Genomic DNA, 16,706 nt, shown 5'->3' with positions numbered 1-16,706 from the left:
GTGATGCAGCGATGGCTTCTCCTTCAGTTTCTCCAGCAAGTGCATCTGCCAAGAAAAAAATAAACTTTCCCAAAAGACCCACTGGTGATGCAGATGAGTCAACACAAAACACAAAAACTTTTTGGATGGATGCGCTACAGATGACGTAAAAGAGAGGAGATTCCTAGATGGTTAAGGTTCCTACCTCTACTTACTCTGGCTTTACAAAGGGTACAGATGACTTGACAATTGTTGTCTGGATTTGGGTAGAAATAATTCCACAAATAAGAAATTTATTTTTTTGTCTTGTGCCCAGGCATGACAATGGGCTTTCCTTATCATGAGCAATAACTGTTTCTTCCACTGGTGCCTGATATACACAAACAGCATCCTCATCAACAACATAACACTAAAAAAGTATATATCAGACGCCCACAACATAAATCTTGTAAAACAGCTATATAGCATCTCTCAAAAGGGGTGTTTGGGATCACCCCACAAACCAAAGTTTGAACAAATAAATATAAAAAATAGAGAGCGCTTATAAATTGAATATGTAGATATTTTAATAAAACATAAAATAGCAATTTTAATATCAATCAATTGTATAACATATGATTTTAGATGCCCTGACTTAAGCCCTGTATGCCCTTGGGCATTGGCTTTAGTAGATGATGTAGATGGATTAGTATCGTCATGTCTGGTGGCACTGGCAACAGCTCCAGCACTAGTATGTGGTTCCTGCTCTCCTCTCAACTGATTGTTCTCCATATCAATAAACATGAATGAAGTGGGGTACAGCACACACATCAATTTGTACCAATTTTAAATATTACACTGCGGTATCAATGACCTACAGTGTCACAAGATTTTTTATGATTAAGAAAAGAATAACACACTGCGCTACCACTTACAGTGTCACAAGATTATTTATGAATAAGAAAAACACACTGCGATACCACTTACAGTGTCACAAGATTATTTATGAATAAGAAAAGAATAACACACTGCGCTGCCACTTAGTGTTACAAGATTATTTATGAATAAGAATAACACACTGCAATACCACTTACAGTGTCACAAGATTTTTTATGAATAAGAAAAGAATAAAACACTGTGCTGCCACTTAGTGTCACAAGATTATTTATGAATAAGAATAACACACTGCGATACCACTTACAGTGTCACAAGATTATTTATGAATAAGAAAAACACACTGCAATACCACTTACAGTGTCACAAGATTTTTTATGAATAAGAAAAGAATAACACACTGTGCTGCCACTTAGTGTCACAAGATTATTTCTGAATAAGAATAACACACTGCGATACCACTTACAGTGTCACAAGATTATTTATGAATAAGAAAAACACACTGTGATACCACTTACAGTGTCACAAGATTTTTAATGACTAAGAAAAGAATAACACACTGCACTACCACTTAGTGTCACAAGATTTTTTATGAATAAGAAAAGAATAACACACTGCGCTACCACTTACAGTGATGTCATTATGTTTTATATATAACGCATGTTATTTAGCACTTTGTTGTGGTCTTGTAGTCGACGTGTAGAATAATCATTTATTCACAATTGAGGAAAGAAGTGAAAAGTTGAATATTAGACTGCGCTACCACTTACAGTGTCACAAGATTGTTTATGAATAAGAATAACACACTGCGCTACCACTTACAGTGTCACAAGATTATTTATGAATAAGAATAACACACTGCGCTACCACTTACAGTGTCACAAGATTATTTATGAATAAGAATAACACGCTGTGCTACCACTTACAGTGTCACAAGATTATTTATGAATAAGAATAACACACTGTGCTACCACTTACAGTGTCACAAGATTATTTATGAATAAGAATAACACACTGCACTATGACTTTAGTGTCACAATATGTGGACAATAAACTGCGGTCTGGCCGGCAGTGGCACCAAACAATAATAGCGCAGCTAAGTTGCTAACGCACACACACAAAATAAAACCACTTTTGTTTTTTTGGACACTAGGGAAGAGCACCTCTGAATGAGGCAGCAGCCCCTTAATGAACAACAGAGACAGTACCTCTTTTTTATGGACAACAAAGCACCCCTGCCAAGTGCAGACAGACCACCTGCAGAGTCACAAATACGTGGACGATAAACTGCGGCAGTGTCACCAAACAATAGTAGCGCAGCTAAGTTACTAACGCACACACACACAAAAAAAAAGAAAACAAGTACTTTTACTTTTTTTTACACTGGGGAAGAGCACTCCTAATTGACAGAGCACCCCCCCCTGGACAACACAGCACCCCTTTATGGACTGCAGCCCTAGCCTGATGGACAAGACAACAACACAGCAGCAGCCACAGTTAATTGACAGGACAAGTGACACAGCAGCTGTAGCCCCGACTGAAGCCTAAACTGCAGCCTAAGCCCCTTTATGGACAAAACAGCAGCAGCCTTCAGGCCAAGACCCCGACTGGACACACACACTAAGTGACTGACAGTCACTGATTACGTCTGCTAGCTTCTCTCCACGCCGATCGTGGGGACCTTTATATAATCCAAAACCCGCGAGAATCCGACAGCGGGAGGATGAGGTGTTTTGCCTCGTTTTCGGATCTGAGTCAGGCGGGGAAACTCGAGCCGGATCGCACCTCGGAACATGAAGTTCAGGTGGGTCCGGTTCTTGGAGAACTGGACCTGCTCATCTCTAATTATATATATAATTAATTATATATATATATATATATATATATATATATATACATACATACATATATAAATCAATGAAAAGCAAAACTCTTTGCAGCATACTAAGTCGTCTGGAGCGGCAACTGATTAACATAGAAATCATTTGTCACTGTTCATCTGGGTTTTGGACTTGCTGATTCTATACCAAGCCGATTTTGCTTCTCCTACTGCCAGTGGTCCAGCACTCTGATTGTTGCCACATTTCCGGTGGGCTAATGCTGGACTAGGACTAGTATTCAATATGAAACGTTAACTTCACTGCCGAAGTTAACGTTTCATATTGGAGTTTTTTTCTGCGTTAAGTCTGCTGCGCGCTCCCGCTTATCCCCGTATTCAATATCAAATTAACGAAAACGGGAAACTCCGAAGTTGGATTTGCGTAAAGTTACGAATTTTTCCTTAAAATAATTGTAAGACCCCCCTAAAGTTGTAAAAACATGGGGGAACACTATGGGTACCCCCGTTTTAGCCTTTAATTGAAAGTCGGGGATTTAAATAGCCGCAGCAGGTGCTTTTTTACCGACATTGAAGAAGTGATGCAGAAGAGCACTTAGGTTATTTTTTTCGTTTTTTTTAGTGGTCCCATCAAATTTGGGGTACATGAAAATGGGTACTAGCATATTTTGATGTCCCAAAACTAAGTTTTTAAAAATTCTGCATTTGTGCACCTGCCGCTATAATTCTATTCTAAAAAACACCTGCCGCATACTTGCAGAATAGCCCTGAACCTATTTCCCTAATGTTATACAATTTTTTCCCATTTTTTTTTTGCACCCCAATTTTTAAGTTAATTTTTTTGGGTGTCCCTATTTTTTTTTTTTTACTTTTTTTGACACGGTTCTTTTTTAAATGTCATTCTCAGGGGTGCAGGCTATTTTTTTTAAGCCTGCACCCCTAAACCCCAATTCTGCACTTTTTTTCGACACCTATTCAATGGCGAAAAGTTATCACCGTTTTTTATCAAAGACTTTTCAAAACTGCGATAAGTCTTTGAAATTGAAAACCAGTGATATTAACGCAAAAAAGTTTAAAAGTGCGATATTAACGATAAAAAAAGGACTTATCGCACCAATATTGAATACCCCTATAAGTGTCTGCTGTTCTGTTTGATACGGACCACCCAAATCTCTCTTTGGCCTCAGCCATCATCTTTTTAAAAAGTATTTCCCTAACCAGCAGAGGTCCCTGCTTGCTGCTGTTGGTATGCTGCAATTCCTCCCTATAATGTTTGAGGCAGCTCCGTTTACAATGAATTTTACCATGAACACCAGATTGCATTGTAGCAGTGCCTTCTATTAGTCTGAAAATTATAAGAAAAAATGCTTTTTAAAATATGACTTGCTGAACTTTCTTCACTATGGGGTCTATTCTATTAGCAGCGGGGAGGGCAACTGCATTGGAACACCAGAAACGGCAAAGCAACTGGCCCCCCTCACCATCTGTTGTCATCTTGGATTCGTGGATTTTTGGACACAGCCCTATGGGGCTGTGAACAAATATCAGCGAGTCCAGAGGTATCGTAAGTGCGGCATACAGTATAGCTGATATGGTCATAATGTCGATATTGACCATGTAAACATTCATCATGTAGGCACTGATGAAATGTCGACAAGTTAGAATGTCGAAATATCATCCCTAGAAGTCCAGCTGTGGCTTACCTGCTCCCGATGACTGCAGTGCTCTGGTAAGTATTATTTCCCCTATCCCTAACCCTCCCACTAGTGCCTAACCCTAACCACTCCCCTCCCCCCTGCTGCCTAACCCTCCCCATGCACCCTAACCCTAACCCTCCTGCCAGCAGTCTATGCCTAACCCTCCTGCCTGCAGTCTAACCCTCCTGCCTGCAGTCTAACCCTAACCCTCCTGCCTGCAGTCTAACCCTAATGTTTAAGTTAGGGTTAGGCTGCGGTTAGGGTTGGCTGCAGCTATGTAAACATGTCGAGATAAGTTATACCGTCCAAGAGCAGCCATGTTTGCAGAAATCAGGCCAGATGTACTAAGCTCTGAAAAGTGATAAAGTGGAGAGTGATAAAGCACCAGCCAATCAGCTCCCAACTGTAATTTTTCAAACATAGCCTGTAACATGACAGTTGGGAGCTGAGTGGCTGGTACTTTATCACTCTGCAGTTTATCACTTTTCAGAGCTTAGTACACTGTAAGTAATGGTTTCTCATCACTTGAACGCAAGGTTATCAACAACTTCTATGTGCCTACTAAAGGCCATGTGCTGCATCAGGCAGCCTATAACATGTTAAGCCAGCATTTACATTGGCTCTGCAAAGCCTAGACCCCATCTGTCATTCATGCACAGACAGCAGCCAAAGATTGGTGAAGTTATTATTATCCTTTATTTATATGGTGCCAAAAGGGGTCTGCAGCGCCTTACACAGTACATAAACAGAAACAGTACGAACAAAACAAGACAAAAGTGACTTACAGTACAGAACATTGCAGCACATGGACAAGGTTTATAAACATTGCTGCATCAGCAGTCATAGGGGTCTATTTACTAAGCTTTGTTAGGAGATAAAGTCAACGGATATAAGGTATCAGCCAATCAGCTCCTAACTGTCATGTCACTGGCTGTGTTTGAAAAATGACAGTTAGGAGCTTATTGGCTGGTACCTTATCTATGTTCACTTTATCTCCTAACAAAGCTTAGTAAATAGACCCCTGTATACCCAAATAAGCTGCAGTGTGTCAGAACTCAAGGGTTTGATGCTGCTGTAGGCATTGGGGAGGAGATGGTGGTATACGTTAGGGAAGAGGACCCTGCTCGTGAGAGCTTACAATCTAAAGAAGTAAAAACAACCTGGCAGAAGGGTTTCTGGACATCAACCTTCAAAACTGAAGTTGTAAATGACAGTAAATCCCTGAATCTCGTGAACAGATCCTGGGAGTTCCTAAGCATCCCATTTAAATCTGGCTGCTGCTTTCAATACAATAGGGATGTTAACTCCAAAGAAAGTGTAGGTCCTATTAAAGTACTCAGCTCAGATATAACACAAAGTACTATGGCAGTGGACCAAGACGGAATGTCTGAAGCATATTAAATTATATTACTCGATTGGGCTTAATATTTCATCGGCTAGCTGAGCCGGCTGAAAGATTCCATGTCGTAAAATGAAGATAAATCGAGGCTCAAAACATGAATCCTTTCCCCTCGTTTAACCTACTACTGGACAACACGATGACATCTCCTTGACAACGCAATGGCTAGCATTAGTCACACCACTAGACCGAAAGCCTTTCCAATTGAGGAACAACATCATTTACAGCTGACACAGCCATAATGACTGACCTTGAGCTGCCTAAGAAACAAAATGAATTAGCTCAAGTACAAATCCAGAACTATTGTTCTTTATCTGGGCATTTGTCATATCTAAAAAGCTATGTGGACAAATGTGTGGACGGAGGCTCAGCTTGATTAACTGAATTCCACATGCTAAAAATTATTTTGGGGCTGTAAGTTTCTTTATATCCTGTTAGATACAGGTCCCTCTAATGAAAAATGTATCTACAGTAGCCCAAGTCTCTGCAATAATACTACAACAACAAAGAAAAATACAGATACACAAAACTTTATTGTACAGTCATTGTGAAGGACGATACTGCAGAGAGCCCCTTCCCCCTCCAGCTACCTCCTACGGTTTTAAACACTGCAGCTCATTTCTCAGTAGAAAAGTGTTTGCACATCAATTCAATCCGAAAGACACATCTATTACTACTGTGAATGTGTATACGACACAGGCAGGAAATGCTACAGGTGGCAGATAAATATTTTGTCACGATTCGGTACAAGGAATTCCTCTGCGGAGGACAGGGAGCCGGGGGGTTAGGATGGCTAGGAGACAGCTAGAGGAGTGACAGTACTAGTGTCCTCAATAAAAATCAAACCCAGGTGTTGGCTAGACCTAACCAGAGGCGCGGAGTCTAACCCACTTGGTGATCTTCACCAGTGACTCCTCCTATTGGAATTTGGGTTTCGCCGCACCAAGTGAGCAGGTCCTCTGGTTAAGTACCTGGGAGTGACGAGGAGACTAGGGAATGACACTAATACAATGAGTGGAAAGATGTGCTGGTATGCACTATGAAACATTGCAGGATTCAGAGGCAGGATACATCAGGAAATGACACAGGAGATCCAGGCACAGACTAGTTGGGAGCGACGAGGAATAATGGACGGTCAGATACTGGATGCTTTGGGTAACTCAGAAGATCTGGACGCAGAGTAGTGTACAGGAAGCTCAGTAATCCAGACACAGAGAGACACTGGGTGTACAGTGAACCCAGAAGCAGGGTAGTGTAAATCTACTCTGTAGATCCAGTCGCGGAATGGAGATAACTATGCAGGTAACTCAGATGCAGTTTAGTGCATAGGCACTCTGTAGATCCATTCACGGAATGCTGTGTAGGGAACTAAGGGCCTAATTCAGCAAGGAACTCACAGAAGAGAACGCACGCACTTGGCCGATGATTTTGCTCTGCGCATGCGTGTGCATCACACTGCGCGTGCGCGAACAGGTTGCTGAATACAGTAAGGGCTCTCTCAGAGTATGCAGGGAGCCCACAGAGACCTTCGATGTTGATTGACAGGAAGTGCCGTTTGTGGGTGGTGACAGGCGGGTGGTCGGCTGAATGCAAGCATGCCGTTACAGGGGCATGCATTAATTAATCCCATCTCAGTGCGGCAAGCAGCCAGGCACCTCTCTGCGTGCAGCAGGGTCAGGTCTACCCTTAGCTTACACACAGCTTCGATGGCACTCGATGTTCCCAATGTTTTCACTGTCAATCACGGCATGGGCGGGCGGCTTTTTTTTATGCGGTGTGTCTGCTTCTTGTGCTGCGGTCACCGTGCGTATGCATTGATAAGTATATTCTCACAGCGGCTGGATGCGTGCGTCTGCTAGCGTGTGTTCCTTGCTGAATCAGGCCCTAAGACGCAGGTTAGTGAACTTGATACACTGTAGATCCAGTCACAGAATACAAGTAACTGTGCAGGGAACTCAGACACAGGTTAGTGAACTTGATACACTGTAGATCCAGTCACGGAATACAAGTAACTGTGCAAGGAACTCAGACGCAGTTCAGTGAACTTGATACACTGTAGATCCAGTCGTGGGGATAACGGAAGGTGCTTCATGAATCCAGATGCAGGGAAAGCTACTGAAACTAGTGTTTGGGAATGGTACAGGAGGAGACACAGGAAACTGGTAAGTGAGCCAGAGCTGGGTGAACACAAGAGGATAAACTGAAGCAAAACATGAGGTTAAACAAAAATAAGACACTAGGGGGTAATTTACTAAGATGGGAGTTCTATTAAGAAGTGATGTTACCCATAGCAACCAATCAGATTCTACTTCTCATTTATTTAGCACCTTCTAGAAGATAATACCTGGAATCTGATTGATTGCTATGGGCAACATCACTTCTTAATAGAACTCTCATCCTAGTAAATGTACCTCTAGGAATCCAGACGCGGATATGCTCAGGATGGCACAGGTGACGGAGAGGCGAGCTGACTCCAATAATACTAAAGAGCCAGACACAGACTAGCTGTGGGATACGCTATGAAAGTAACCTAGAAACAAATACTAGCATCATAGTCACTTGGAAAGCGAAGTTGAACAGCAGCTTCCTGTTCCTGGAGTCAGACTAAATACGCTTAGGTAGTTGTCCATTGGATCAGAAAATCAGCTGAGTGACCGCAGGACTACCATTGGGAGACACTAGTCCGGTTGATATGGACCAACAGGGCCGAATTAACGGGAGGACGACAGGGGTGATAGTCCCTGGGCCCCCGTATTTTAAGTGCCCCCACACCCATCGGGGTTAAAGAGGACCGGAGGAGACGGAACCAGTTCCGTCTCCTCCGGCCAACCTAACCCAGGCGCCGCAAGGAGGCTCTATTTGCCAGGCACCCACTGAGATCGTAACCAGCGGGCGCCCAGCTCCCTCCCTGCAGCGGCATCCGGAGTCCGAGGCTGGAGCTCACATGAGCTCTGGTTTCCGGCTCACGCAGTGCACTATGGGAGAGACGTCATGACGTCTCTCCCATAGTGCAGAGGAGCAGCCAAGCGGATTGCAGCAGACGCGGGGCTTAGCTTAAGGTAAGTATGAGCTTTATATTTTTTTTAGTGCAAGCGGTTTGCTGGGGGCATTACTCGGGGGGGGGCATTACTACTGGGGCATTACTCGGGGGGGAGAGGCATTACTACTGGGGGCATTACTCGGGGAGGGGGGAGGCATTATTACTGGGGGGGGGCATTACTTCTGGGTGCATTACTCGGGGGGAGGCATAATTACTGGGGAGGAGGCATTACTCGGAGGGGGAGAGGCATTACTACTGGGGGCATTAATCAGGGGGCATTACTATTAGGGACTCTACTACAGAGGGAGCATTAGTATTGGGGCACTAAGAGGGACATTACTACTGGGGGCATTTCTACAGAGAGCTCTACTACAGGGGGCATGACTACTGGGGGCATTACTATTGGGGGCACAACTACAGGGGTATTACTACTGGGGGATTTATACAGGGGGCATTACTATTGGGCACATGCAGGGGGCAATACTACTTTGGGCATTAGTATTTGGGGCACAACTACAGGGGTATTACTACTGGGGGCATTTATACAGAGGGCATTACTACAGAGGGCACTACTAATGGGAGTATTGCATAGGGGGGCACTACTACTGGGTGCACTGCATACGGGGCACTACCACTGTGGGCACTGACACTACTGGGGGCTCTGCATAAGGTCCCCACTGTTCATAACCCCAGTTTGTCACATTTAATAGGGGCCCCCACGTGTTTGTTGCCCAGGGGGCCCCACAGACCTTAATCCAGCCCTGTGGACCAACATGGCTGTGCCCATGCCCGCCACCACGGGAACCAGAACGCACGCACAGAAGCCCTAGCAGACCCCGGGGAGTATACTCAGCCACCACTTACCTCTACTCGCAGCGACTGAATACCTAAGCCCGAGTACGCAGGCGCGAGGTGAGTAGCGGCCGATCCCAGGCCGCATCCTGACACATTATTGTGACAGGCTGATTGTTTACTGCTTAGTGACAAAATTCCTACTGGTGAATCAGAGGCCTCTGTCTTGGATTCTCATCTGGATATTTTCTCTAAATGACTTCTAAGTAGATATATATATTTTTATATTCTTATCTCCCAATTGATAAATGTCTTTGCAAACACTGGGCCTGATTCAGCATGGATCGCTATTGCGATAGTGTACGCAGACAGCCGATTGTTGTGTACTGCAAATGAGTATGCATCGCAGTGCGCGTGAGCGAAATAGCATTGCGATCGCCCAACGTTCACCTACGCAGATACAAAGCCATCACAGACAGAGGGACGGGGACGTCAGCATTTGGGGGTGGTGACGGGGGAGTGGTCAGAGAAACGCAGGCATGCCTGTCCGTTTGAACGCCATTACTTGGGCGTGCATAAATTAGAGACTCCGACAGCATATGCAGATTGAGCACTCACTGTATGCGACAAGGTTAGCAATTTCTGAGTATGGTCAGAACTGTTGTAATTGTGCGCCAGGGGCTGATGTTACTCGATGTTCCCAATGTATACGCAGGATTGCAAGGTATTACGGATGTGAGAAAGCGGTAGTGGGTGTCTCTATGATGGCTTTGGGTTTCTCTATAATAGCTTTGCGATTGCAGTCATTAGAATATTTTCGCAGCAGACCTGCGTGAGTAATCGCAGCTGCGATCGCAATAGCGAATTAGCGATCCGTAATGAATTAGGCACATTATGGGGCCTATTTATCATTATTTAAAAATCGATGGTGGAAGTTAGGTTTAGAACTCGCATGGAGTTCTACCTAATTATCGGAGGAATTCATCTTTCCTCCTGCGGTAATTCTGTTTTCGTCTGACTGTTGACATTTCACATGGCGACATTTCACATGGTGACATGGTGCCATTCGACAGTTTGAACCATGTCAACATTGTGGTGTCGACATTATAATGACGATATGGTTACTGTCAGCCTTCTAACTGGATACCAACCGAACAGCAATTAGTACATTTTTGCTAATATTGTCTGACATCCCTAATTTATAAATTGAGTGCTCTCCAGAGTCCCACATTTATTCCTCAACATTGGACAGCATAGAAAGAGACAGAGAGGAGTTTCAAACTGCTGGGATTAAGTTATGTAATGTGAGCAGCATCTCATTAGGTCATAACCCCAGCTGATCCAATCAGGGCCATTGAAAGCAGTGAGAGCAGTAAGGGGCTGAGGTACTGGGACATGGCCAAATAAAGGAGTTGTAGCCACGTCCCCTCCCAATTTTGGGAGGGGACGTGGGAGGTGACTACTGCCTACCTGTACCCTCCGCAGCCCAGCACACAGCAGTGTGTTCTGGGCTAGGGAGAGAGTCTGCTGACACTGAGCAGCAGCAGTCTCCTGTCTCTCTGTGCCCAATGTGCTACTGACCTGGCCCCTGCCAAGCCCCTCCAGCCAGTCCAGGTTAGTACCCGCTCCACCCCTCTCGGCTCCCTTGGATCCAATCACATGCCACATACACTGCACATATTCCATACTGGAGTAGCTAGGATGAGTTTAGTCTGCCAATCACAGTACTCTAATCTTCATGTTGCCAAATGCTGCAGACCAGGACTTCAGTAAAGGTAACGGTGATGGTTCCAGGGGAATGCTACATGGTATAGTCTAGTAAAATGGGGAGTGTTGTGGCAGCTCCCTAAGTGTTGTCAAGCAGGTTGGCGTTACATTGTCAGATACTGTAGGCACCCAACCTTTGCTGCCTAAGTCTGTCTCAGTTTTTAGCCACACCTCTTTTTTACATGGAATGCTTCGTAGTCTCATCAGCTCTCAACCAGAGCAAGACATAGTGGCATTACCTTACTACTGGATAAATAAGTTAAACCTGTCTCCACAGTAAGCTTTTTATTTTATGAAACATGAATACAGTGATTGGAATATCATCATTGAAGGTGGTCCAATGGCCTTGAAGTCCGGAGGTGAGGCATACATAACTATTCAATCTGAGTTGCTCTGCTAAGCGTGTGTGGTGGCTGTTGCACAGCAGGTTAGGAGGACTTTCATTTCTGCCATAAAAAAAGCCAAACAGGGCTTCACTGCATATGCCCAAACCACCATTGCTTCCTATAGGTCCTGGTGATGGAATGTTGTGTCCATGCAAGAGCATAACTTTGATGACGCAATGTGCAGTCAGAAAACTGGACTAGTCCTTGCTGACTTGTGCCACATACACACTAGACGATGTGCTCTATGAGCAATATCATCTACTGTTTGTCACAGGGTTTTTCAGTATGGTGGTCGGCGGGTGACACCTGTGAGGATGCTGTGGCGGGGGGCATCTGGCGGTGGTGCTGGTGCCTGGCGGGGAGTATTGGCTGTGCTTGGACCTGTTTGGGCATATTGTCACTCTGTGCTGGGTAGGCCTGGTGGTGCTTCCGTTCCGCTCCGGCATGGGCGCCGCCATCTTGCTTTCAGCCATGTGACCTAGTCGGCCAATCCTGGCATGTCACATGCTCATTCTCTGACCAGTCACGGCTTAGCACTGGGTATTTAGGGGAGTTCAGAGCTCCCTTGCATTGCCAGTGTAAAGTGTTTCTCAGCACAAGCTGAGAGAGTTCCTGAGCTTGTCTGTCTGCCTGTTGTATCTTTGCCTAAGCCTGCTTTACCTGACCTGCTCCACACCCTGCTGGAATCCCCTGCCTCCTCCCTTTGCCTCTCCCTTGCCTGAGTACCTGTGTCAGCTGTTACCCTGCACCCTGCCTCCACTTACATTTCCTCTGGACATTATTCACCTCAGCCTGCAATTCACCTCAGCCTGCAATTCACCTCAGCCTCCAATTCACCTCAGCTTGTAATTTACCTCAGCCTGCAATTCACCTCAGCCTGTAATTCATTTCAGCCTCACCACACCTGCATACTGGACTGTTCCTGCCTGTCACTATCAGGACATTCTCCCATTTGCTTCACTACAGTTCCCAAAGTGCACTTCAGGGCTATACCTGGACTTTTTCTTTTGCCATTTCCATGTCTACTAAACCACTCATTAAAAGTTCCATATTTTCATTTAAATCTGCTTCAGTGTCTGCTCCTATCACCACCCCGGGTCCACAGCAAAACCAGAACCTCACAGTTTGCACTGGCCCAATGGACTCGGCCACTGGACAGGAGTCTGGAGCGGATTTATTCCGGTGCATCGGAGGCCGTTTGGAAAACCTGGAAGCTATGAAGCACCAAATGGCTCAGATCATGCAAGAAATAACTAAACGACAGGATAATTTGCAAACTTCTCTATCCACTCCTAGTGCAACAGTAGTTACACCTGCTCCTTTGTCTGCAAATACAGGTTACAGGACATCCCCCTGCTTACACCTTCCCTTGTCAAGTAAATTCAATGGCAATCCCAAGCATTGTCATGGATTCCTGAATCAGTGTGATATACACTGCAATTTACAGCCTGATAATTTTCCCACTGCAAGAACTAAAGTGGACTACATCGTGTCTCTGTTGTCCGGCTCAGCGTTGGATTGGGCTTCCCCACTCTGGGAGCGTTCAGATTCTCTGCTGGATAGCTACACTGACTTTGTAACATCATTCAGGAGGATTTTTGATGAGCTTGGACGTACTGTATCAGCCTCATCTAGTATTATGACACTGAAACAAGGAACCCGTCCTGTCAGCCAATATGCCGTACAGTTTCAGATTTTAGCATCAGAACTCAAGTGGAATGAGGAGGCCCTCACCTCAGCTTTCTGGCATGGGCTTTCTGATCGACTAAAGGATGATCTGGTCACCCGTGACCTTCCTGCTAACCTAAATGATATGATTTCCGCCTGTAATAAGATTGACCTATGCTTCAAAGAACGTCAGGCTGAAAAACACAGAACTGACCAAAGGTCATTTACTCCTCCCTCTACTACCCATCCATCTCCTCCCTGTACTACCCGTCCATCCCCTCCTTCTACAGATGAAGCGCCTATGCAGGTGAATCACACCCATCTCTCCAAAGAGGAACGCCTGAGAAGAATATTAAAATACCTAAGCCTATACTGTGGAGATGCGGGTCACCTGGTGGCCTCCTGTTCCCATAAATCGGAAATGCCCATTCCTAACTGACCCTGGGGACATCAAGTTAGGAGTAATGAGTCCGTAAAGATTTCGTATTAAACCTAGCCTTAGATTTCAAGTCGAAGCCTGTCTTTGTTGCTGCTTTGTTAGATTCTGGAGCAGACGGAAATTTCATGACTTCCAGTCTAGTTGACAAACTACGGATTCCTTCTTCTTTCAAGCCTTCGATTTCCTTGACCGCTGTAGATGGACGCCCTCTGACTAATGGAGTTGTTACCAAAGAAACTGCCAGTACTGGTCCGTATTAGAGCATTGCATTCTGAGTCTCTGAAATTCCTAGTAATTCCTGAAGCCTCTCAAGACATCATTTTAGGGTTACCCTGGTTATGCCAGCACAATCCCAGGATAGATTGGTGCTCAATGCAAATCCTTTCTTGGGGGGCTGACTGTCAAAAATCCTGTCTTCCCAAGATACGACCTGTAAGGAGAACAGTCTCATTAACACCACCAGCAATTCCCAAAGAATATCAAATGTTTACTAATGTCTTTTCTGAACAGCAGGCAAATATCTTACCTCCTCACAGAGAATGGGATTGTCCAATCGCTTTATTGCCAGACAAGATGCCTCCCCGTGGTTGTACCTGTCCCCTATCCTTGCCAGAGACCAAAGCTATGTCCGAGTACATCCAGGAGAATTTGTAGAAGGGGTTTATCCGTCCTTCCACCTCTCCTGCTGGAGCTGGGTTCTTTTTTATTGCTAAGAAGGATGGAGGCCTAAGACCATGTATAGATTATCGCGGTCTTAATGATATAACGGTCAAGAATCGGTACCCACTTCCTTTAAAGACAGAGTCAAAGCATCCGTCATATTCTCAAAACTAGATTTGTGAGGGGCCTATAATCTCATCCGTATCCGCGCAGGCGATGAATGGAAAACCGCTTTTAGTACCAGGGATGGCCATTTTGAATACCTTGTGATGCCCTTCGGATTATGTAATGCCCCTGCTGTCTTTCAAGGATTTGTAAATGACATTTTTCGGGACTTACTATATATCTCAGTAGTTGTCTATTTGAACAATATATTAATTTTCTCGTCTTCTCCAGAAGAACATCATAAACACGTGAAGGAGGTGTTATCTGGATTAAGGAAGAATCATCTTTACTGCAAACTGGAGAAATGTGTCTTTAACGAACCCAGTGTGCCATTCCTTGGCTATGTCATCTCTGGTTCTAGTCTAGAAATGGACCCCAAGAAGGGTCAGGCAATCCTGGATTGGTCCCGACCTCAAACTCTGAATGCCATTCAGAGACTGCTTGGATTTGCAAATTATTACAGATGTTTTATCAAGGGATTTTCTTCTTTGTTGGCTCCCATCACGGCCCTGACTCGTAAAGGCGCTAGTCGTGCTCTATGGTCACCTGAGGCAGAAACAGCCTTCCAGCTGTTGAAGCAAGCGTTTATTACAGCCCCAGTTCTAAGACAACCAGACCTGGATAGACCCTTCTAGTTGGAGGTCGATGCTTCATCAGAGGCAGTGGGGGCCGTCCTATCCCAGCGCTACGAAGACAACCTGGTTCACCCTTGTTGATTCTTCTCCAAAAAATTTTCTCCTGCAGAGAAAAACTATGCCACAGGAGAACAAGAGCTCTTGGCAGTAAAGTTGGCACTAAAGCAATGGAGATACCTCTTAGAAGGGGCCAAGTTTCCCTTTACTGTCTTCACCGACCATAGGAACCTCCTCTTCCTCAAAAATATCCAGTGTGTAAGTCCTTGCTTGGGCTAGTGGGCAATATTCTTTGCTCGCTTCCAGTTTACTCTGACCTTCCATTCTGGAGCTCAATCAAAAAGCAGATGCTTTATCAAGGTCTCTTTCCTGCAACAACAATTCTGAAATTCTGCGCAGTACTCCTGTGCTGGAGTCAAGGGTGTTTGCCACCATACAAATGCAACCACCTACTGGGAAAACCTTCGTGGCCCCAGAGTTAAGGAAACAGCTTCTCACCTGGGCTCACTCCTCATGCTTTGCAGGCCATTCTGGTACTCGAAAGACTCTGGAGCTCTTGAAGAGAGCCTATTGGTGGCAATTGATGAAAGCTGATGTCTTGGTATTCATCTTGTCATGTACCTCATGTGCCCAGCTCAAATCCTCGCATCAAGCTTCAGCTGGTGAGTTGTTGCCCCTGCCTATGCCGTTGCATCCATGTACGCATCTCTCCATGGACTTTGTGACTGATTTGCCAAGTTCCCAGGCTTATACTACCATCTGGGTTGCGGTAGACCAATTTTCGAAGATGGTCCATTATGTCCACCTAAAGAAACTTCCTACTGCTTCGGATTTAGCTCATCTGTTCGTCCAACATATATTTCATCTCCATGGACTCCCTTCAGAAATAGTATCTGATCATGGAGCTCAATTCGTGGCAAGGTTTTGGAGAGCTCTGTGTTCCATTCTGCAAGTAAAGTTGAACTTCTCTACAGCTTACCATCTGCAAAGTAATGGATCCACGGAGAGGGTTAACCAGGACCTTGTAAGCTTCCTAAGGATCTTCATGTCATCCTCTCAAGACAATTGGTTTGAATTATTGCCCTGGGCTGAATTTGCACATAATGCTTCATATTATTCCTCCACAAAGCAATCCCCATTCCAGATTGTATACAGTTTCCATCCCCGAGTACCCGAGTTCCAAAGCCTTCCTGCCTTTGATGTTCCAGCTGTGGACGATACTGTACAGAGGTTTGCATCAAATTGGGCTCAGGTATGTGCTGATTTGGAGAAGGCGTCTTTTTGCTACAAACATCAGGCTGATAAGAAACGGAGAAAGGTGCCCTGCATGCAATGTCAGGTTTGGTTGTCTACCCAGAACCTGCGGCTCAGA

This window comes from Taudactylus pleione, unplaced genomic scaffold (genome assembly GCF_031769625.1).
Source record: "Taudactylus pleione unplaced genomic scaffold, aTauple2 ptg000652l, whole genome shotgun sequence".
NCBI lineage: Eukaryota > Metazoa > Chordata > Amphibia > Anura > Myobatrachidae > Taudactylus > Taudactylus pleione.
This window is presented reverse-complemented; position numbering follows the sequence as displayed.